This window comes from Taeniopygia guttata, chromosome 16 (genome assembly GCF_048771995.1).
Source record: "Taeniopygia guttata chromosome 16, bTaeGut7.mat, whole genome shotgun sequence".
Classification (NCBI taxonomy): domain Eukaryota; kingdom Metazoa; phylum Chordata; class Aves; order Passeriformes; family Estrildidae; genus Taeniopygia; species Taeniopygia guttata.
The window spans coordinates 411,788-434,742 of NC_133041.1; the positions used below are offsets into that span (position 1 = coordinate 411,788).

A 22,955-nucleotide genomic window follows, 5' to 3' on the forward strand; every position below is an offset into this window, starting at 1 on the left:
ACCCAAACGATCCTTTAGGACAAGCGCTCCTCAAAACTCAGTTTGTGGCAAAATCATGGGAAGATATCAGAAAGAAGATTGAAAAGTTAGAGAACTGGCAAAATAGAGGGTTGGATGAATTAGTGAGGGAAGCTCAGAAAGTCTACGTAAGGCGGGAAGAAGAGAGCAGCAAGCGACAAGTAAGAATGATGGTAGCAGCGGTCAGAGAGGATCGCAAAGGGCGAACTGGTGAACACAGATCTACTAGGATGAAACAAGGAAAGGTAGTAATAGAAAAGGAACAGAGATCTTGTTTTTACTGTGGAAAGAAGGGACATATAAAGAAGAATTGCAGAGAAAGGATCAGGGACGAGGAAAATTTGAAAACGGAATAGGAAAGTCAGGGGATCTATATTTTAGGGGACCGGAGCCACCGTGAGCCCTTGATAAAATTAAAAATAGGTCCCCATAAACAAGAGTTCACCTTTTTGGTAGACACTGGGGCTGAGAAATCAACTATTAAGCAAATACCTGAGGGATATAAAGTTTCCCCTGAAAAGGTACAAGTAATTGGGGCAAAAGGGGAACCCTTTAAGGTGAGAAAAATCAAAAATGTGATATTCGAAACTGAAAATAAATTTGGAATGGGTGAACTCTTGCTTGTCCCTGAAGCAGAATTTAATCTGTTAGGACGAGATTTAATTGTTGAACTGCAATTAGAAATTAAAGTAAAAAATCAAGAGTTGGCAGTATCTGCTTATCCTTTGACTGTGGATGATCAAAAACAAATTAACCCCAATGTTTGGTACTCTCCGGACACAATTAGTAGACTGGAAATGCCACCGATTAAAATCCAAATTTCCGAACCCCACGTACCTGTGAGGGTAAGGCAATATCCCATATCCTTAGAAGGACGGAGAGGATTGAAGACAGAAATTGATCGATTGTTGGCACAAGGAATCTTAGAGCCTTGTATGTCACCTTTTAACACCCCCATTTTGCCTGTAAAAAAACCTAATGGGAAATATCGGCTCGTACATGATCAAAGGGAAATAAACAAAAGAACTATCACTTGGTTCCCTGTAGTAGCAAATCCATATACATTGCTAAGCAAACTAGGACCACATAATTCCTGGTATAGTGTGATTGATTTAAAGGATGCCTTTTGGGCCTGTCCGCTGGCAGAAGAATGCCGTAATTATTTTGCTTTTGAATGGGAAGACATAGAGACAGGCCGGAGACAGCAATTAAGATGGACCGTGCTCCCCCAAGGGTTCACTGAATCCCCTAATCTGTTTGGACAGGCCCTAGAAGAACTCTTAACAGAATATCAGGTACAAACGGGGAATGTGCTGTTACAATATGTAGATGATCTGCTCATAGCGGGGAATAATAAGGAGAATGTAAAGAAAGAAACCATTCGACTCCTAAACTTTCTTGCACAAAAGGGACTACGGGTATCACAAGAAAAGTTACAATTTGTGGAGGAAAAAGTGAAATATCTGGGACATTATCTGTTTAACGGCCAGAAGATATTAGATCCAGAGCGTATTAAAGGAATTCTGGAATTACCTATGCCTGCCACCAAGAGGCAAATTCGGCAGGCATTAGGACTATTTGGGTATTGTAGGCAATGGATAGAGAACTACAGCTTTAAAGTTAAATTCTTATATGAACAATTGCCTAAAGGCAAAATACCCAAGTGGACTCCTCAGGATCAAGAGCAGTTTGCCAGCCTCAAAAGGGAGCTAAGTCAAGCACCAGTTTTAAGTCTCCCAGATTTAAAACGGCCATTCCATTTATTTGTTAACATACACGAAGGAACGGCATTCGGAGTGTTAACTCAGGAATGGGCCGGACAAAGGAAACCGGTGGCATACCTATCAAAGCTGTTGGACCCTGTGAGCAGGGGTTGGCCAAGATGTTTACAAATCATTGTTGCTGCTGCCCTATTACTTGAGGAAACAAATCGCATTACTTTTAATGGAGAAGTTATCTTATATGCGCCTCATAACATCAGGGGAGTGCTGCAACAAAAAGCAGAAAAATGGCTTACAGATAGCCGATTACTAAAGTATGAGGGAATACTTATAGAATCCCCTAAACTATCTTTAAAAACTATTGGAGCAGTTAACCCCGCTGAATTTTTGTACCCAGGAGAAGGTAATGAACTATTGCACAATTGTTTTCAAACAATTGAACAACAAACACGCATTAGGTCAGACTTAGAAGAAGAAGAACTACAATGTGGAGAAGTATTATTTATAGATGGGTCATCACGAATAGTGGAAGGTAAACGATTGTCTGGATATGCCATCGTTAAGTGGGAAAAAGGAGAATTTAAGATAAGAGAATCAGGCCCCCTGAGTGCCAGCTGGTCAGCACAAGCTTGCGAGCTGTATGCATTGTGGAAAGCATTAGTGTCACTGAAGGGAAAGGATGGAACTATATATACAGACTCATGTTATGCGTTTGGAGTAGTACACACTTTTGGGAAAATATGGGAGGAAAGAGGATTTATTAACTCACAGGGAAAAGAGCTGGTACACCAGGAATTAATTCGGCGAGTTCTGGGGGCATTGAAAATGCCAAATAAAATAGCAGTTGTACATATAAAGGGACACCAGCGAGGTACAAGTTATCAAGTTAGGGGAAATAATGCAGCTGATACAGAAGCAAAACGAGTGGCAGGCAATTATAATATAATTCTGACTATGCAACAAGTACCTGTTAGTAAAAATTTGAGTTTTGAGTCTGCAGAAAAAGAAAAACTAGAACAAATGGGAGCTAAGGAACAGGATGGGAAATACATATTGCCAGATAGGAGAGAAGTCTTGCCGAAGGGCATAGCAATTGAAATATTTTCAAAAATACACAGCAAAACACACTGGGGAACTCAGGCGTTAGTTGATCATTTCAATCGACAGTATGCCTGTATAGGCGTATATAATATAGCAAAGACAGTCACGGCAGCCTGCGAGACCTGTCAAAAGGTTAGTCGAAAAAACATAAAACAGAGACCTCTTGGGGGACGTTCCCCAGCATACAGACCTTTCTCACATATACAAGTAGATTTTACTGAACTACCTAGGGTAGGGCGTTACAAATATTTATTAGTAATGGTGGATCACTTAACACATTATGTTGAGGCTTTTCCTACCTCCAGGGCAACCGCTAACCAAGTCACTAAAGTGTTACTTGAACATATTATACCTCGATATGGAGTACTGAAGTAATCGACTCGGACAGAGGAACACATTTTGTGTCAAAAATTGTTAGAGATCTGACAGAAAGCTTGGGTATCAAGTGGGAATACCATACACCATGGCATCCACAAAGTTCAGGAAAAGTTGAAAGGATGAATGGAGAAATTAAAACTATTTTGACTAAACTAATGATAGAAACCAAATTATCATGGATTAAATGCCTACCTATGGCACTATTAATTCTCAGAACCAGACCCCGAGCAGATGTAGGAATATCAGCGTTTGAAATGGTGTATGGAATGTCCTACAGAATTGAAAGCCCACAAACAAATGTTTTAATTAGAGACCGTGTGATTAATGAATATGTTTCACAATTAGCAGAACATCGTAACCAGCTTTGGGAACATGGACTGATTGTGCAACGACCCCCGTTGGACTTAAAAATACACAAAGTTAAACCTGGGGATTGGATATTGATTAAAGTGTGGAAGGAAGAAACCCTAAAACCCAATTGGGAGGGACCTTATCTCGTTTTGTTGACAACAGAAACAGCTGTCCGGACTGCTGAGCGTGGATGGACTCACGCCAGCCGCATTAAAGGCCCAGTGACGAGACCCCACTGGAAAGTAATCAGTACTCCAGGTGACACCAAGATAACTCTAAAAAGATAACGAAATTATAAAGACTTTATTTGATTTTTTTGCTGCATTACCTTTTGGTATAAAGTGTGTATTGCTGTTTATATTTGCTATAATTATTTCCTTTTTTATCTATTATATATGGAAGCGTACAACGTGTGCTGAAGGAAATTGTTAAGCATATGTAGCCACACAATAGTGAATATGAAAGATATGCTGATGTAAATAATATATGTACTCTAGTTATACGAATTAGTTGTAATGATTTAAACTACAGTTGTTATCCATTTGCTTGTTTTAGGCATAAGGTATGCCGGGATAAATGGTGGACACGCTGTGAATGTGGATACCCTCAATATTATTATTACCATTCCAATGAACCTGTCCTCTTTGTGGCTGAAATCTTGGTTATAAAGTGTAGAAGGGAAGTACTAACTGTGTCTTGCTTTGCCCCATTAGTTCAAGCTGCAAAGTGGGAAGCCTATGTAAACAGGCAGAAATCCCGAAACAGCTGTTCTCCTGAAGAATTCCCTTGCTGCCGAGATGATGTTGCACCCCGTGACTTGAAGCAACCGAGTCGACGGGTGAGGCAGAAGAGGAACAGACTGTGGAGAAAAAAAATCAGAACAATGGGACGCAAAAGCAGGAACAACAAAGCTTCCCCAGGATTGGTAAAAATCTACTTAAATTGGTAAAATTGACAGACACCCTTTTTCCTGGTATACCGTTAGTCTTGATATTGATAATAACCCTGGCAGAAGGGGGAAACCCACATGAACCATTCAAGTGGGAACTAATATCTTGGGAAGGAACGAGAACAATAGCCACTTTTAGCAACACAGGTCCACCAGAATTCATAGTAAAACTTTGTGATTTAGTACCGACATGGTATGAAAATTGGTTTAATGTTTCACCTTGGCTAACCACCTTGCTGTCTGCCTTAGCAGGACCGCTTATTATATTGATTCTGGGACTTATATTCGGGCCTTGTATATTACGCTGTATAGTACACGATATTAAAAAACGATTTGACATAGCTAAACTGCTAATTTTAACTACGAGGTCGGGGGAAAAATACAAAAATGCATCTATTAATGAGAAGGAAGATTGTTGTGAATGTGTTATGCCACGAGGGGGCTACGCCTATTGTAATTGTGAAGTATTACCATGTGAGTGTTATGATAAATGTTGGGATTGTGGAAAAAGGTTTATTTACAGTGCCGAGAATGAAAGCAACGTCTAATAAACAATAATAGGATAAAGAGAAGAAGGGGGGGAATTGTGAGAAACTACAGCTTGAGATATTGTTTATTAAGATATATGTAAAGGTTAGACAATTGTGAGAAACTACAGATTGAGATATTGTTTATTAAGATATATGTAAAAGTTAGACAACTGTGAGAAAAATACAGACTGAGGTATTGTCTAATTAGATAAGGTTAGGCCACGGAGGTATGCAAACAGCAAACGGACACAGCTGATGCAAGATAAGATAACAAGCACTTCAACCGGAGACTGACGATGCAAGATAAAGATCACGACAACCATTCACACTAGGGACTGCTTAAACAAACACAAGATAACGGCAGGAATTGGCTTGCAAATTCCAGGGAGACAAAAGAAGAAATAGGAATAAAAGGAGACAGTTTGAGTGAATCGGGGTAGCAGCCAGAGCTTTGGGTTTTTGGAAGTATTCGGTCTGCTACCCAGCGCGCTGTTACCCTTGTTCATATCCTACTTGCTGTAAATTAATAAAATTCTTAATTGGATTATGTTCCGTTGTGGCGCAAATTTATAACAGGGGGGTAAACCAGTAACAACAAAATATTACACATATCACAGTATACTTTCCTGAACCAAATACAACATTATATTGGTGCGAATTACAGTAATCACATATAACAATATTCATTTATCACAAGGATTTAGACTTTCCTCTTTGCAAATTTGGCGTCTGACTTCATGCCAGTCTGTTAGTTGAAAATTATCAAAACATTTTTGGGAGTTGTCTAATTTAGGATTAATGCTGGCAAATTTTCAGGGTTTAGTGTCTCATTTTGGGTTGAGAAATCTGGCCCAAACACTGTGGGATTCTGGAGCTGTTTGGGAACAGACTTAGTTCTTTTCCGGAATTCTTTTGTGTTGGGATCAAAGGGTTGGCATTCGCAGGGGCAAAATAGTTCTCTGTCTGTCCTGTATTTATTAAAGCAGCTGTCATATTCCACCCTCTCCCTCCTCGTTGCACGGTTTGTATGCCTTGCTGCGGCTGTGCGGAGGAATCGTGATACAAAGTAGTCCCACTCGGTGCCAGGAGCGCGGAAGGCGAAACGCGGCTGGGTGTTCGAGGAGGTGCGGCCGTGACCCGGTACTGTTTGGGTCGGCTGCGCGATGCGGCGGCGGAGCAGGGAAGCAGGCGGCAGAGACACAGGGCTTAGCAGTGGAAGCATATCAGGCATCGGTTGTGCAGCCTCGCACGCACTGCGGAGGGATCTCTCAGTGATGTGGCTGTGTCCAAGCCTCAAGGTCCGGCAGAGGGAGAGCCGCGGAAGGATACACGTGGGCCTTGCAGCATGAAGTGCTGTGGTTCCGTGTATAGACCCGGGGGCGGCGCAGGCAGCGGAAGGACGGCGGGGTGCTGTGGAGGTGCAGCTACCGCTGGTGGCTGCTGTATTGGAGGTTCCAGAGGCACTGTGGGGCGAGTTGCGGGAGGGGCTATTTGTGATGAGGCTGTCGCTGGGACTATTGCAACAAGATTCGGCCGGGATCGCGAAACCCGGAAGCCCCGGCAGCTCCGGCAGCGGCAGCTGCGGTCCTGCAGTCGGAACTGGAGGCGGCGGGAGTGGCTTGAGAGGGCACAGGGATGCTGGCTGGGGCTGCACCGCGGCATACAGTGGGTGGGAACCGGGAGGCTGTATCAAAGCCGCGGCGAAAGCAGTCGGGGGTGGCGGCGGAGCCGCGGAAAGATCACAGCTCCGTGCGGTGGCATCGGAAGCAGTGTTGTGGTTGGATGGGTGAGCGCGGAGTGATATTGCTGGTGTTTTAGCAATCGCGCATGCGTGGTTGCGTCACTAGGTCAACATGGCGAGTCCTGGTGGCGGCGGCTGCATGGCGGGCGGGCCGGGGAGTGCGGGAAGTGACGGAGCTGCGGAAACGGGATCCGGGGCTGCGGCTGCGGTCATGGAAGGGAATGACGGGACATTCGTGGTTACAGGAGGCGGCGGAGTAATTCAGCTATAGGCGGAGCTATTCAACAAGCCAGGGCAGTGATTTCTGTTACTCACTTGCAATACCCACAAATAAATTATATTTAGCCTTATTTAAGGCTGAAAACCAAAATATCTTAAAAGTATTTAAAAAATGATAATTCAATACTGCAGTTCAGTATTCAGGACTAGAGCACCTCCCACAGGCTGAGACAATTGGAGCTGTTTAGCCTGGTGAAGAGAAGGTTGCATGGAAACCTCACAGCACCTTCCAATATCTGAAGGGAAGCAGGAGAGGGATTCTTCGTTAGCAACTATGGAGACAGGACAATGGGGAATGGCTTCAGACTGAAAGATGGCAGTTTAAAATTAAACACTAGGAAGAAATTCTTCCCTGTGAGAGTGGTGGGCACAGCTTGCCCAGAGACGTTATGGACACCCCAGCCTGGTGTTCAAGGCCAGACTGGATGGGGCTCTGAGCAACCCTGGCAAGTAAAAGGTGTCTCTGCCCATGTCAGAGGGTTGGAACTAGATGGCCTTTAAGGTCTTTTTCAACCCTGGCCATTCTATAATTCTGTAATTCTGCTATGGTAGTGTTCAGGATAAAGCGTGTTCTGCATGTTGGTCATTTCCAATACATCATTGGTTCCAGGTGCCATACACTAGCTTGCTATCTGAAAATTTTGTCAGAATAAAGAACATATACATAAGACACATAATAAATGAACAAATGGGTTTACACATTAGCCCACTAAGTTTCTGATGAGATTGTTGTGACGTTTCTTTTGGTTTTCTTGTTTGCTCATGAGGCCAACTGTCCTTGTGTAGGCTTCCTCAAAGACAGCTTGTGCCTCCTTTCTCTTCACAATTTCTTTCCATTGACAGTTTAATGTCATTTTCCCTTTCATACCTGAAAATCCCTGCATGCTTCTGGCTTTTTTCCCTTTCCATACAGATCTTCTTCCATCCTTGACAATCCATACTTTTCATAACATAAGGGCATGTTTGTAGGCATAAAAGACTTTTATTCCTTATTATATCCATGAGAATTTAGTTAATAGCTTCATGCCTTTTCATAGAAACAGTGGGAAATTGACAGCTTGTTCCCTGAAGTACATTAGGAAGAGGATGAAAAATTAATCATGTGGCATGGAAAAGTTGCTATCTGTTTTCTTCCGAGAACTACCCCAAAAGATGTAGGGGTGATGATGCCTGCCTATATAAGTTTCCCTTCTAATGGAAGGAAACTACCATACAAATAAGGGCCCTGTCCTGAGGTCTCAGAAGAATAGGGAAGCATATATGTTTGTCAAGTGGAATGTCTGTCAGGCACTTCCCTCTTCAAAGCAGCGTCTTCCATGCCAAACACACAACAAATAAAAGATGAGTGTGACTGTGCATTAAAATCATGCAATGTTCCCACAATTTCTCTTCTATAGGAGTGACTTGTATGACTATACACAGTGAAGTCTACCATGTATCTGCGTGCTGTGGTCACAGGGAAGATGTTCCCCAGCCTGCTCACTCCCCAAGACCGGTGTGCAGTTAGGAGAGTGGCCGCCCCTGGATTCCGACTGAGTTCCCCTGGCTGGCGATGCATACAGGGACTCTCAGCTCCCTGCAGCAGATGGCTGTGGTGTGGGTAACACAGCAGAAGCACAGTACAAGAAACCAAGCCAAAGAACTTGTTTGAGTTCCAAGGAGGTTTTATTTCCCCAGAGGATTCAGGGACAAATAATTGGGGGCAAAAAGCTGCTTTTAAGGGCAGGCGGGAATAAGTGAAGGACACAACCTTTTACGAGTAGGAAGGCATTAGGGGAGGAGTACAAGGTAAGGGCTATCCAATAGAAGCCAACAAGGGGAAGGAGCCCTGCACCCCAATCTTGCTTTGAGGAAGGACAGGGAACAAAGAGGAACAAAGGGAGATAGAAGGAGATTGACAGGTGGATTGACATACACTTGGCAGGAGAATCTTGGGGTAAACAACTCAGGATTGAACCATTAGGGAAGCCAAATCAGGTACATGGAATGAACTATTCCAGACTTATAACAAGGAATGTTTAAAACCTGCTACAGAAGAACAAACTGCAAAACAACAGACTACCACATACCAAATGTCCACCTTTCATTTACATGTTTACCCTTTGTCTAATAAGAACCTTGACTATAAAAAGAATGGTTGCTTTCCTCACTCAGACGTCTACACTACTGTTGTTTTAATCCAGCTGAAGCTACCAATCATTGACATGTTTGCTATTAGGTCTCTCATTACACAGATGCTTCTCATGCCAGTAACAAACCCATTGTATCAGCTTCCAGACAACACCCTGCCCATCTTCAACCATTCTACACTTGTTTCATTTGTGGAAAAATTAATACATAAAGCAAGAAATTGCTGTGATATTGAAATATGCCTTATCAATGCCTTTTCCTTCTCTCCAAGGAGCTATAAATTTGTGGGAAAGGCAAAGTTATTCCAAAAAGGGGTTTGTCCCTATGAAGATATTAATATTCTAATAAGAGGCCACTGTTTGCATAATCACAACTGTTCTGCAGATTTTCCTTTCTTTATGTGTCTCTGCCTTACTGTCATAAAATTTTACTGCAGAATAATACTTTTCATTCTTTGTTTTGGTTGGGAGTTGCTGTTACATTGCTCTGCATCATTGGTTCCAGACTCCACTCCATGGCATTGGAGTCCCTGAGCTGATAGACAGGCACCTGCACCTATTACATTCCATCCTGGGCTGCAGGTATCTCATTAGTCAGGAGTTGGACTGTGTGAGGATCAGAGCAAATGAGCTGTCTAGACCTGGGAGTTTTGAACTCCCTGTAAAAGTAAGCTCTGAACCATAAAACAGGCTGTTTGTCACAAGGACCTTTGGAGTGTGTGTCATCTCGGTCTCCAACACACAGCCCTGACCATAACACCACTCTCACTGCATGTGTGTGTGAGGACACACATCTCATTGATGACACACAAACTTTTGTCTGCATGTTCCATAGCTGGGACATTAGATTTTTCCTTAGACAGGCAGTGTTTGCATGATCTACCCAGAAAAAGCCCGCTTATGAAGACACTGGAAAACACTCAAGTTGGAATTTCCTGAGAGAGTTTGAAGAGGTGTGGGAATTGGAAAAATAGAAATCTATCGCCATTTGGGGGACTATGTACAAATCACGAATGGGATGGGACTGCTGAGGAACGCGTCTCCAGCTGTTTATTTTCTCGCATCAGCCTCATTACATGGTTATGACAATGAGAAGATGCCAGCAGCTCACATCCCAGGCAGCAGATCAAGAACTTAATGTTACAACTTACTTTAAAAGCTTTTTGACCAATCACACAAAGCAAAAGCATATTGTCAGTAGTTCTATCCAGCTATCCAACATAAGCACAAGTACCTTTGGTTAAAACAATGCTTGCTTGTTTCAAATACAATACCTGCTTGTTGGCCTTAAGATACAATGCACAGAGCTCCATTATTAAGCTTAGAGCTTCCTGATATCTCTCTAAATATACTTTTCTATAACTTAGGGAGTTATTCTAGCCAAGCGTTAATACACTGACCATTGTTCTATTTGTCCTTACTTTCTACTTCTTGCATAATTTTTCTGCTGACAAATCTTATAACTATTGCTTAGCTCTAATCGCAGTTCTGCTGTCTCTGAGGCCTGCCTTTTGCAACTTGCCCAAAACCCTGATTTTAAGGATTCCCACACCTAATATCTTTGTGCAAGTAAAGCTCAGCCACATGTTTTTCCACCAAAATGCCCATGCATTAAATAGAATGTTAAACATCACGAGGGACCAAGTGAAGGCAATCATAAGTATGTTCCCCAGTTTTCAAAAGTTCTCTTTACCATCCATAGAGGCAGGAGTCAATCCTAGAGGATGACCTCCGCAGCCTGCAGATATGGCGATCTGATATACCACACTATCTATCCTTTGGTCAGATTAAATACTTTCATGTGTCTATTGATGCTTTTTCAAGTGCCATCTTCACCTCACCACATACATGAGAAAAAACTGCAGATGCAATTAAACATTTTCTCCAAGCAGTTGCAGCCATAGGTATCCCCCTGGAGAAAAAACTGACAATGGACCAGCTTATGTCTCTCAAAAGATGCTTTTTCAATCAATGGGGAATTACCCACACCACCAGTATTCCTAACTCCCCCATGGACCAATCTGTTGTTGAAAGAATTTGTGACTCTCTTAAGTGCCTTCTAGATAAACAGAAGGAGGGAGTAGAGACCTTGCCCACCATGGAGAGACTAAGCAAGGCACTGTATGTCTATAATTTTTTGAATAATTTGTTTATGGAGCCCAGTCATTTGACATTTTTCTGATACTTCACAGGCTCACTTAAAAGATAGGTGTCATAGGATGACGTTGTGGTGCTTGTATCCCCAGTTGTGTGTTCTGTTTATGTTTGATGTTATGTTCTGTCCTTTCAAAACTGACTCTGGAAGTGAAGGTTTGTTTCGTCTTGTTATCAGCCGGCTCACCTCCCCCCATGGTCTGTTGTCTAGAAGAGACTAGTGCTGGCTGGCTTTGCTTGCTTGCTCTTGCTCCTGCTTCTGCTTTTGCCTTTGCTTTTGCTTTTTAGTTAGTTTAGCTGAACAGTCCAATTTTTTCCCTGGACTGTTTTTTTTAATTTCCCCTTTCCCTTTCCTGAATATTATATCAACCTGCTCTGGACTGGGACCTGGGAAACACTGAGGAACACCGAGAGCCTTCATTTTGTGATCTGCAGCAGCCACCCCCAGTGTCGGAGAGCAATCCCCAGTGCCCAGACACGGGCGATCATTCCCAAGAGAGACTTTCTGGATTTGTCATCTCTTCAGAGTGGTGAAAGAATGGGTTTGTTTGTTTTTTTGTTTGTTTGTTTTTGTGCTGGGGAGTGTTTTGTTTGTTAAATAAACAGGTTTTTTCCATTTCTCTCTGAGAAAATTCTTCCCGAACCAGGTGGGAGGGGGAGGGGCTGTGGGGGTTTGTTTTCTGGGGGCTCCTTCCAGAGGTTTTCTCCCCAGTTTGCCCTAAACTAGGACAAAAGGCCACCAGTATTGATAAAATAACCTGAAACAACCCAGATCCTGGGGCCATTTCCATTAGTTACATTGAGTAGGGGACATGCTTCTGTCACCACTGGTAAAGGACCTTGGTGGATCTTGGCAAAAAACACCAAGTCCTGCTTACAGCCACTGAATGAGGATTCACCAGAGGAACCCCCCAAGTCCACCCCAAGACAAGAACCACCAGACAATGACTTTTTACACCCAGACCGGGCAAGTTTTTTGAAAATTACCCATAAAGAAGCTTTTGCTCACCTGCCTCAGCCTGTTTGCCACCAGGCTCCTTGAGAGTCCATGCGTAGTCCCATAGACAAAACAGAACGTATGGGTAACCCTAGCAAAAGCCATAGAACAATATACCCTGTGCCTGTCTGTTGCTAGCCCTGACAACCCCTTTTCCACCTGCCTAGTAGGGTTATCTGTGGATGTGGCTGATAACTGAGCATGCCATCTGTAGTGTGTGAGGTGACAATCCTGACAGCAAATGGTAATACAACCCTGTCAATGCCTGGGACTACTGGACCTGGAAGCTCCCACATGCACCACTTAAACCCCAGGAGCTAGAAATTCTCGACTCTATAAAAATTTACTTTTGTGTAAAGTTTTATTACTGATTGAAATGGGAAGAGGCTGAAAGACCCAAAATTACAAGAGAAAAAGAAACTAGCAGGAGGGACATCTCCATATACCATCCCACTTAGAAAAATCAGAGCCAATGGTGTAATTACACATCTTCCATCATTTCTTGGTCCCGTAGCTACCCACTCCAGTTACCACAGGGTGTGTTTCTTATTTGTAGGGACAGAATATGACCCAGTATCACTTTACACATCAAAGGGGGACCCTGTAGCTTGGGGAGGCTTACCTTGCTGGCACCCAACATGAAAATGATGCATAGGCAGAGAGATAGAGTGAAAAGGTCTATGCAGTACTTTGAATCTGATTGTAAATACGATGTTATATATTGGAGTGAAAACAAGAAAATAGCAGCATCCATCTTGTTCCCTTGGGTGGCTGCAGCCAAAACCTTAGGACAATTAGACCATCTGGGTGCCTGCTAAGTAAGCAAACCAATGCTACCTCCCTTGCCTGCTCTCAAATGTATTTACCAACAGACATGGCACCTTGCAGAACAAGGCAGCAATAGACTTTCTACTTTTGGCACATGGGCACAGTTGTGAGGACTTTGAAGGAATGTGTTGCATGAACCTCTCCAGCCACAGCAAGTCAATCCGCAAGAGCATTCAAGTGCTGACGGGAGGGTTCAAGAAGCTTCAAGTGGAAAATAGAGACTGGTTGAATAAAGTCTTCTAATACAGGGGACTGAAGGGTTGGATGATGTCTTTAGTCAAGATGGGACTGTTGGTTTTCTTGGTTGTCGTTGTTGTGCTGTTGGTTGTTCTATGCTTGTTTGGATGTTTTTATAGAGTTTTGTAAAGTTCTCTCAGTTACATTTTTATTATAAAACAGAAAGGGTGATGTCACCCTTGTTCCAAGAATGACACAAGAACAGACAAGAGACGAAATTGCAAGAGGAAAAAAAGAAGCTTTAATACAATGGATTCTCCGGCTTATATAGACTGATATGATACATTCCACTTGATTGGCTAGTTAATAAAAACATCTTTCTTACACACCATCCCTGAGAACAGAAAAACAAAGTAGAAAATCACCACCTGCAAAATGTTTATACTAACAAGTTATCACATCCCTACAACTCCCTAAAAATTTTCACAAGCCACTGTGAGAAACGATTGCTGTTTCTCTCTCCCTGACCTTGCTGGCATCCACAGGGGGAGATGTGGGTATTGGCCCGGCTGTGACTCAAAGTCAGCCAGATTTTACCCCAGAAGAACTGGGTATTCATTTCAAGACCTGGGAATCAATTGTTTAGCTTATGGCGAGCCTGAGAGTTCCCCCATAAGCCTTTGGTGTTACTATATTAAGTTGTCCAAGTTCTGCTCCCCTACTGATTGTTTCCCCTATGTGGTTATAGTTCCAGAATGTTCCACCTCCAAGTGTATATGTTGTTGCTTCCACTTTGTTATGGGTCTTTGGATATTTTCCCTCATACTGTGCTCAGCTTCTCCATGTTTGTTGTTTTGCACCCTTTATTAAAGTTCTTTCCAGGCAACCTCATCGAAGCTCCTCCTTTTCATTTTCACCACCCTCGCTCTGAAGTCAGGGAACCAGAGGTTTGTTGCAGCCACCTCACTGCAACAGTGATGGATCTTTCTTAATCACTGCAGGCAATCTTTGGTAGTGATGATTGGGTGCATTGCTGAGCTTCTCCTTCTGTGATTCTTTGCTGCTTTGAACTACAGCAATTACACTGATTCCTTCAGTTGGTGTTTGTGTCTTTGGTGCTGACCCTGTGTCCCAGATTGAAAAGCAAGATGTATTCTACTTGCCATTTGTATGGCAGTTGTCTTGTGTTAAGTGGGCAGTTTCTCCTTATCCCTTCCACAATCAATCCTCCCTCCGGAAAGACATCTGCTGATAATGGGCTATTGAATGTCACTGCATGACTGATAAAAGCTATAACATCCCATTGTAAGATTGTAAGATAGAAGAGCTAAGCATTCCTACCTGCATATAGTCTTGAGATTCTGTCCCACTAGCACAGCTTTTTCTGTGCTGGATTTTCCCAGAAAAACAGTTGCCTCTTCCACTGCCTCTTTGGAGGAAGTCTACACCCTTTTTCTACAAGATCACTACTCCAACAGAACCACACCTGACACTCCAGGAGGACTGCAGCTACAATTCCAATTGGACTGCTACCAACACCAAACAGGGTGTCAGGTTGTATTCTGACTCTGTCAGTGTTGTTTTGGTTCACTGCATTGCTTATTTTATCTTTTTATTTTCTTCCCTAATAAAGAACTGTTATTCCTGCTTCCATATTTTTGCCTGAGAATCCTCCTTAATTTCAAATTTATAACAATTCAGAGGGAAGGGGTCTACATTTTTCCATTTCAGGGGAGGCTCCTGCCTTCCTTAGCAGACACCTGTCTTTCCAAACCTAGACACCATGCCCACTGGTAAAACAAAACTGGCATAGTCTGGCCAGATCACAACAAAATTGTCACTTCTTAAATGTAAATTTAAGGAATCAATTTCCAGATGGGAAGTTGAAGTTGGGCAGTGAGGGAGGACAAGCACACAATCAATATAATTGAAAAGCAAGCCTCAAGTTTATTCCAGGATTCTTACAGTTTATGTAGGGTTTTCTACAAGCAAAGCCAGCAATAGTTTTCATTGGCTATTTCACAAAGGTCTTTGTTAGAACTTCTTCTACGTACAGTTACAGCTGCAGTCAAGTTTCTCAAGCCAAGTTCTTCTTCTCTCAGTCACGTCCTCCCAGCACATCTTATCCTGCTGGGCACGTGTTGTCTCACACTCTGTTCTTGTACAACTCATATCTTCAAGGATATGCTGCCTTTGTTATCTGTGCCATTCCCAGGCCTTGCACAGTGCCTGGCTCCTAGCCTACAGGCCCTGCACAGTGTCTGTTCTCAGGCCAGGCACAATGCTGTTCCCAGGCTCTGTTCCCAGGCCAGACACAGTGCTTGGTTCTGGGGTCTCAGACAGGGGAGTGCTGGAGCAGGTATTCTAAGGATTCATGGCCCTGCTCCTGCAGCCATCCTCCAACAGGAAGCCCTTCCCTAGAGTTCACCAACTCTGGAGTGGGCTGAGGTCAGAACCCTGTGCGAGAAATGGGGCAGTCAGTTAAAAGAAGCTGAACCACTGGAGGTATTAAAATATATCAAAAAATTGCATATGAAGAAAGCAAAACAATTTGTGGGTGGGCGAAGATGAGGATGTATTTTGTTAACAGCACATTGGAAACAGCACCAACAGAAGGAACAGTTGTTGGAACACTCCCACATGGAGCGACAGCAGAAGTTTTTAATCTTGAGCTTGTATGAATTTGTTCAAGTGAAAGAATATTAGTATAAGAAATAACTATATACATATATGTAATAAAATACAACATTTTAATATATACTTATAAATTTATTTTTATATATCAATAAGTCTATATAAATCTGTTTTTATCTATATCTTTCTCTAGATATAAAATAATAATGTGAAATAATGCTGACAATTCTGATTTACCACTTTTTGCTGCTCAAGGATCTAGCACTAAATATCCTACAGAAAAGCACTGGCCATGACCCGAATGTCAGTGGTAAACTTTGTGAGATTATATATAACAAATAAAGGAGGAAAGGATGAAATTGGCTATTTTTATGGGGTTTGCTGATACTGTGATGTGGAATGCTTTGTCTGTTACTGTGAAAAATAAAATTATTAAGACTGCTGGATTTTTCATACACCAGACTATCCACAATCTGCAGGACTGATTGAATAGGTGAAGGGGTTGTTCAAAGAGCAGTTGAAAAAAGGAGGAGATGGGAACCTGTCCTCACAGAGAACACATGTCCCAGATGTGCTCTACACCCTTAACAAGGGCCCCCCTGGGAAATGGAAACCCCCTGGATGTGCATGGCTGCACCCAATTTGCAAATACAACCATGGTCAGTGACACTTTAACTTCCTGAAAAATTATTCTGGGTCTGATGCTCCTTGACAGGGCCTCCCTAGAGGCTGTAGGGCTGGACCTTCATGCATTGAATTAATTAAGATAAATCAAAAGCAAATGAGAATTACCAATACTGACATAGGAATTCCAATTCCTCCAGGACACTTTGGTTTGGTAACTGCTCACTGGAGCTTGGCTTTGAAAAGCATTCATGTCATGGGAGAAGTTGATGCAGATTATCAAGGAGGAATTAAAGTAATTATGTTAAACAATAGTGAATAAGATGTGATTATTCAACTCCATGACAGGGTAGTACAATTATTGATATTGCAATTTTAAAAACAATTGTGAAAAAATGAGATGCACCTCCAATGACCACTGTTGCTAGAGATAAAGGATTTGGATCCAACAGTCTTAATAATGGAGCCAAAGTGTGGGTTCAGTGGCCAAAAGGCCCTCCCAATCCAGCTGAAGGAACAGCTGTGGGGAAAGGCAACACTGTTTGAATCCTGAAACCAAAATCACCAAGAAAAGGGGGCTAAAATCACCCATGCAAGCTTAAGATCCACCCATGTGGGCTTAAAATCATCCAAAGTGACCTAAAATCCATGTCAAAATGCTTGAAATCGCTCTCAGAGATATAAAATTCACCCTAAACCTGCCCAGCTTGGCCTAAAATCAACCAAATGGGCCTAAAATCTCAGGGAGAGGGACAGGGACCAAGACCGGGACCAGAACTGATACGGGAACTGAGACCAGCACTGCTCTGGCAACGGCACCAGTACTGGGATCAAAACTGAAAGCAGCACCAGAATTGGCACTGGGACCAAGACTGAGACCAAGACCGACACTGGGACCAGCACCAGGAGTGCTTCAGAATCAGGACTGGCATCAGGAGTGCTCTGGGACCAGGACCGGGACCGGAATTGAGACCAGCACCAGCAATAGGACTTCTCCGGGACTGGGACCAGGATGGAGACCAGCCGGAGCACTGTGGGACTGAGACTGAGACTGGCACCTGAACCAGCACTGAGACTGGCAGCACTCTAGGACTGGGACTGAGACTGAGATTGGCACAGGGAGCACTTCAGGACTAAGACCAGCACAGACCAGCACTAGGACCAGGACAACTCAGAGACCGAGACTGGGACTGAAACCAGAAGTGGTACCGGCACCAAGACTGGCACCACTCTAGGACTCAGAATGAGACCAGGACCAGCACAGCTCCGGGATCGAGATCAACACCGGGACCGGAATCAGCACTGGGAGCGCTCCAGGAGTGCTCCGAGACTGAGACCGAGACTGGGACCGGGACTGAGACTGACATTGGGAGCTGTCCTAGATGGATACTGAGACCAAATCCAGGAATGGGATTGGCACTGGAATCACTCCAGGATCCTCATGTTTGCTCTGGAGAGTTTTGGCTATGCCCCTATGCGGGACTGGGAGGGATTCCTGGGCAGAGGGATTCCTGGGACTGCCTCAGTTCTGCATTGTTCTGGTGCAGCCATCCCGTTTCATATGATCCCAGACTGTACAATCCCAGTCCATACAATCCCAACCCATACAATCCCAGTCTACAAGGTCCCAGACCGCAAAATCCCAGTCTGTATGGTCCTGATCCATATGGTCCCAGTCTGTGCACTCCCAGTCCGTAGGATCCCAGTCTGTAGGATCCCAGTCTGCATGGTCCCGCATGGCACACACTCCAAGGGTCTGGAATTCCAGTTCCCAGCCAGGAAAAGATGTTCCTGCCCTTGAAGGCAAAGATCTTAAGGGGTCGAAAGCCAAGTGCAGCAAGATCCTACACTGACATTTCGCAGAAAGGCTTCCTAACTTCCCCCATGGTTGTTGCAGCTCCTGCACTAGGAATTAAATCAGGGCAGGGTTTTTGGTGGCAGCTGCCCTGGCTCAAGGGAGACACGGAGAGATGTGGGAATCCAGGGCTTCCCTCTGGCTGCCCTGGCAGGTCTGGGACCCTGGCAGGGGTCAGGAACCCCCCTGCACAGAGCCCCAAGAGACACTGTCTGTGATCTCTGTCCATGGAAAAGAGTTTTCAATCTTACAGGATGAATTACAAGCTCTGAGTGTTTGATATAAGTAATAATTAAGTGTGGCATGGGTGCAAAAGTAAAATTTTAGCATTCTAGATTAGGGGTTCAAAGGGGACAAGATGGAGGAAATTGGGTGTGTCTTGTCCTTTTTCTCCTTCTTCATGCCCTCCATGTTTCACTGTAGTGTTGGCATTTTTCTGTTGGTTTAGGCTGGGGACCCGCTGTTTAACGTAGATGATAGATATTGGCACATTATTGTAAATATAGCACACATAGTTTCTGGTATATAATGTTTGTAACATCCCACTGAGGGGAGAGCCCCACACGCTGCCCTGCAGGACAGACCTGTGGCAGGGCAGCAGAACATGTTATAGGTAAGTAAGAATAAACAACCTTGAAAACCAGCACAGACGAAGTATGGCTGCTTCTTTGGCAAAGGGGCAGAAAGACAGAGACTTTCTACAATCTCGGAATCATCAATGCCTCAGATTCCAACAGAGAGATAAACAGAGCAGGCAAAGAGAGGTGGGAGAGAAAGGAGGACACAAACACAATCAGCTGGGAAGGTGGCACTCTGCAAACAGAACTGCAACAGACTGAAAATGAATGGGAAAGAAACCACTAACTCTGAAAGTTTTATTTACTATCAAATACATCCCACCCACTCAGCCCCACACAATCCAGATCCACTGCTCCAAATTTGGATCCCACTTCTCCCAGTCTCCTTCCAACCCCATCTAACTCTGGCAGTTGTGGAATTGAGTTTGGAGTGGGGTTGAGTTTTTTTGAGGTGGGAACAAGCCATTTTGAGGGGGGATTGAGCCCTTATGGGTTAGAATTCAGTTGTTTTCAGTGGGATTGAGTTGTTTTGAGGTGACAGATTGATCCCTCTTGGTTTCTGCAGTGCAAAGAGATGGAGAACACTGCCCAAAATCCTCCCAGAACCCCCAAATCCTCCAGAATATGTCCCCAAATCCTAAATTCCCCCTCAAACAACTGTGAAATGGTGGGACTTCAGACATCATTGATCAATTTCTTTCTTTTCAGGCCTGTTTTGGCTGATGGAGTTGAGTCAGAAGAAAATGAAGGTCAAAACAAAAGGATAGCCAGCTAGGTGCCTTCCCAATATGGATCACAAGGGAATGTGGGTCACCAGATCTCTTCCCAACAAGGGTCCTTCAATGAGGGATGGAGTTGGAGCAGCACACGAAGCTCTTCCCTCAGTCAGGGCACTCACAGAGCCTCCCTAACCAGTGGCTCTGTTGGTGCTGGGTCAAAGTTGAGCTCTATGAGAAGCTCTTCTCACATTGTGGACTCTGATAGGGCTTCTCCCCGATGTGGGTGCGCTGGTGGGTGGCAAGGGTGGAGTTGTGCTTCAATCCCTTCCCGCAGCCAGGGAAGCAGAAGGGCCTCTCCTCTGTGTGAATCCACTGGTGGTTGTTGAGGGTGGAATTGTACATGAATCCTTTCCCACAGTCTGGACAGCAAAAGAGCCTCTCCTCTGTGTGAAACCGATGGTGCAGGAGGAGATGTGAGCTGATCTGAAACCCCTTTCCACACTCTGAACACTTGTATGGCCTCGAAACCTAAAGAGTTACGGCTCACGAAACCTAAAGAGTTACGGCTTCCTCATCAGAAAAGACAAACATTCTTCCACCTCCTCTCCATCTCTCTGGAACCACCAGGATTAAGGGGGAGAAGTTGACACAAACCAGAAAAATTCTTAATTTCCAAGGAATTTATGTATCATGTATGAGATATATGAATATGCAACAGGCTATTCCTTTTAAGGATATTCCTTTGTTCACAAGGCATGCTTTTCGTGACCTAGTGTCCGAGAGCATCCAGACGTCCATAATTCTTTGCTTTTTATTGTCTCATAGTGTCCTAATCCTATTTTTATTACTCTAATTACTCTAGTCCAAATTTTTATTACTCTAATTTTATTACTATTTTTTATAAGATTAAAAAAAACCAAGTGATTGGTGTTTTTCACACTGCAAGTACCTGATTTTGCCTAAAATGACCCAAATGTGCCTAAATCCACCCTAAAATCCACCTAGTTTTTATTAAAATCACCCAAACATGCCTGAAAACAACACAAGAGGACCTAAAGTCACCCTAAAAAGCTTGGTTCGACCTAAAATTAACCGAAGAAGTCAGAAATCTACCCAAATGGGCCCAAAATCACCAAAACAAGGGACGTAAAACCAACCAAACAGGATTAAGATTCACCCATATGGGCCTAAAATCAGCCAAAGGGATCTAAAATCCCCCGTAAAACTCTCCAGATTCAGCCTCAAATCAACCAAAGCGGCCTAAAATCCAAGCTAAAAGGCTTGGAATCACTGCAAGGGATCTGAAACCCACCCTAAATCTGCCCAGATTGGCCTAAAATCACCCAAATGGGCCAAGACTGAGGATGACACTGGTATCGGCGCCGAGATCCCTCTGGGACTGGCACCAGGATCGGAACCGGGAATGCTCTGGGATGGCTCCTGGATTGCTCAGGGACCTCTGCGTTTGGCCGTGCCCCTGGATGGGACTGGGCCGAGACTGGGAGGGATCAGGGCTTTGGGGACTTTGGGCTTTTCTGGGCTTTGGGGAAATTTGGTGGGAGTTTAGGGGGAATCATTGCATTTTTTGAAGAAAATTATAGGGTTTTGGGGGAGTTGCAGAATTTTGGGAGATTTTGTAGATTTTGGGGATTTGGATCTTGGGGGGTTTTATTGGTGCTTTGGGAGGGTTGTTTTTCTGGAGGTGTTTGAGGGTTTCTTGAAATTTTTTGGCTTTTTAAAAAATTTTAGCAGGTTTTACTGTGATTTGTGGGGATTTTGTTCGATTCCCTGGAATTTTTGGTGGTTTTATTCGGATTTTTAGGGGTTTTGGAGTAATTCTGTTGGAATCTGGGGGGCATTTAGTGGGATTCTTTGAGGGCTTAGGTTTTTCTGGGATTTTTGGGGGGTTTTTTTGGGATTTTTGGTGGGGTTCTGTGGGGTTTTTGGGTGTCCTGTACCAGAATTTCTTTGGGTCCTGGGGGGATTTTGTGGGACTTTTTTTGGTTTTGGGGACATTTTTGGGCGGATTTGTGTGGTTTAATTGGACTCTTGAGGGTTTGTTGGGACTTCAATAGATTTTTGTGGGCCTTTTTTTTAAATTCTAGGGTATTCTAATGGGATTTTGAGGGTTTTATTGGGACTTTTGGGGGTTTTAAAGAGATTTTGGTGCTTGTCAGCCCTTCCCCACACCCAGGGACAATCCCAAAGCCCCCCCAGACTCCCCAAAACCCCCAAAAATTCCACTAAGAACCCCCCAAAAGTCCCTAAAAATCCCCACAAAACCCTCCAAAATCCCAAAGAATCCCACAAAATCCCAGTGAAACCCACCGCAATTAAAAAAAAAAAATCCAAAAATTTCAATAAACTCCCCAAAAAAACAACCCCTCAAAACTCCAATAAAATCCCCCAAAATCCAAACCCCCCCAAAATCTTGTAAGACCCCAAAAGCCAATAACTCTCTTCAAAAACCTAATAATTCCCCCTAAACTCCCAACAAAATCCCCAAAAGGCCAAAAAAAGCCCCCCCAAACTCCTCCCCAAAATCCCCCCAGACTCACTGGGGGCCGTCCTGGATCAGGGGGCACCGGCCGGTGGAACAGGAGCCACTTCAGCGGGATGCTTCAGGAGCCACTTTTTGGGGAGACAGCACGATGGGAGACCCCCCAAAAACTGGGTGGGGGGAACCCCTGTTGTGCTCCCTCCCCCCGAAACCCCCAGGCCCCGGTTCAGCCTGGGCCTGGGAGTCCCCGGGACCCCAAATCTCCCCCAGGAACCCCAAACACCCCCAGAGCCCCACTCAACGTTGGCCCAGGATCACCCTGGACCCCCAAAACCCCCACAGGAGCTCCAGATCCCCCCCGAACCCCCTGAGACCCCCAGGACCCCCCTCAGAGCCCCCAGATCCCAATCGGGCCCAGCCCAGGATGTCCCCTGAGACTCCCCAGACCCTTCCCAAGACCCCTCCCCCACGATCCCCTCTTAGGACCCTCATCCCCCATTCCCCCACCTGTCCCGGCCCCTCAGCAGCTCCCGCAGCTCCGGACTCTCCCAGCGCTTCCCGCAGAACCCTCCCGAGCCCGGCGTCGCCGGCTTCTTGCGCGGCCGCGGGGTCAGGCGACGCCACTTCCGGCTCGCCTCTGATTGGCTGGTGCGGAGCGGGGGAGGCGGGCATTACTGAGAGAACCCGCGCGG

The 22,955-nt window shown here is 44.4% G+C and overlaps 2 long non-coding RNA genes and 1 pseudogene across 2 annotated transcripts; 2 read left to right on the plus strand and 1 right to left on the minus strand.

The window, feature by feature from the left end:
* The window catches only part of LOC140685172 (uncharacterized), a 655,070-nt pseudogene that overhangs the window by 67,741 nt on the left and 564,374 nt on the right, over positions 1-22,955 (plus strand).
* Positions 5,682-11,971, plus strand: LOC140685191 (uncharacterized). Its single transcript, XR_012058472.1, has 2 exons — positions 5,682-6,499; positions 6,896-11,971. It is a non-coding gene; the product is annotated as an uncharacterized lncRNA (long non-coding RNA).
* Positions 15,276-22,917, minus strand: LOC115491911 (uncharacterized). Its single transcript, XR_003957538.4, has 3 exons — positions 22,771-22,917; positions 22,322-22,394; positions 15,276-15,810 (listed from the first exon to the last, which is right to left on the minus strand). It is a non-coding gene; the product is annotated as an uncharacterized lncRNA (long non-coding RNA).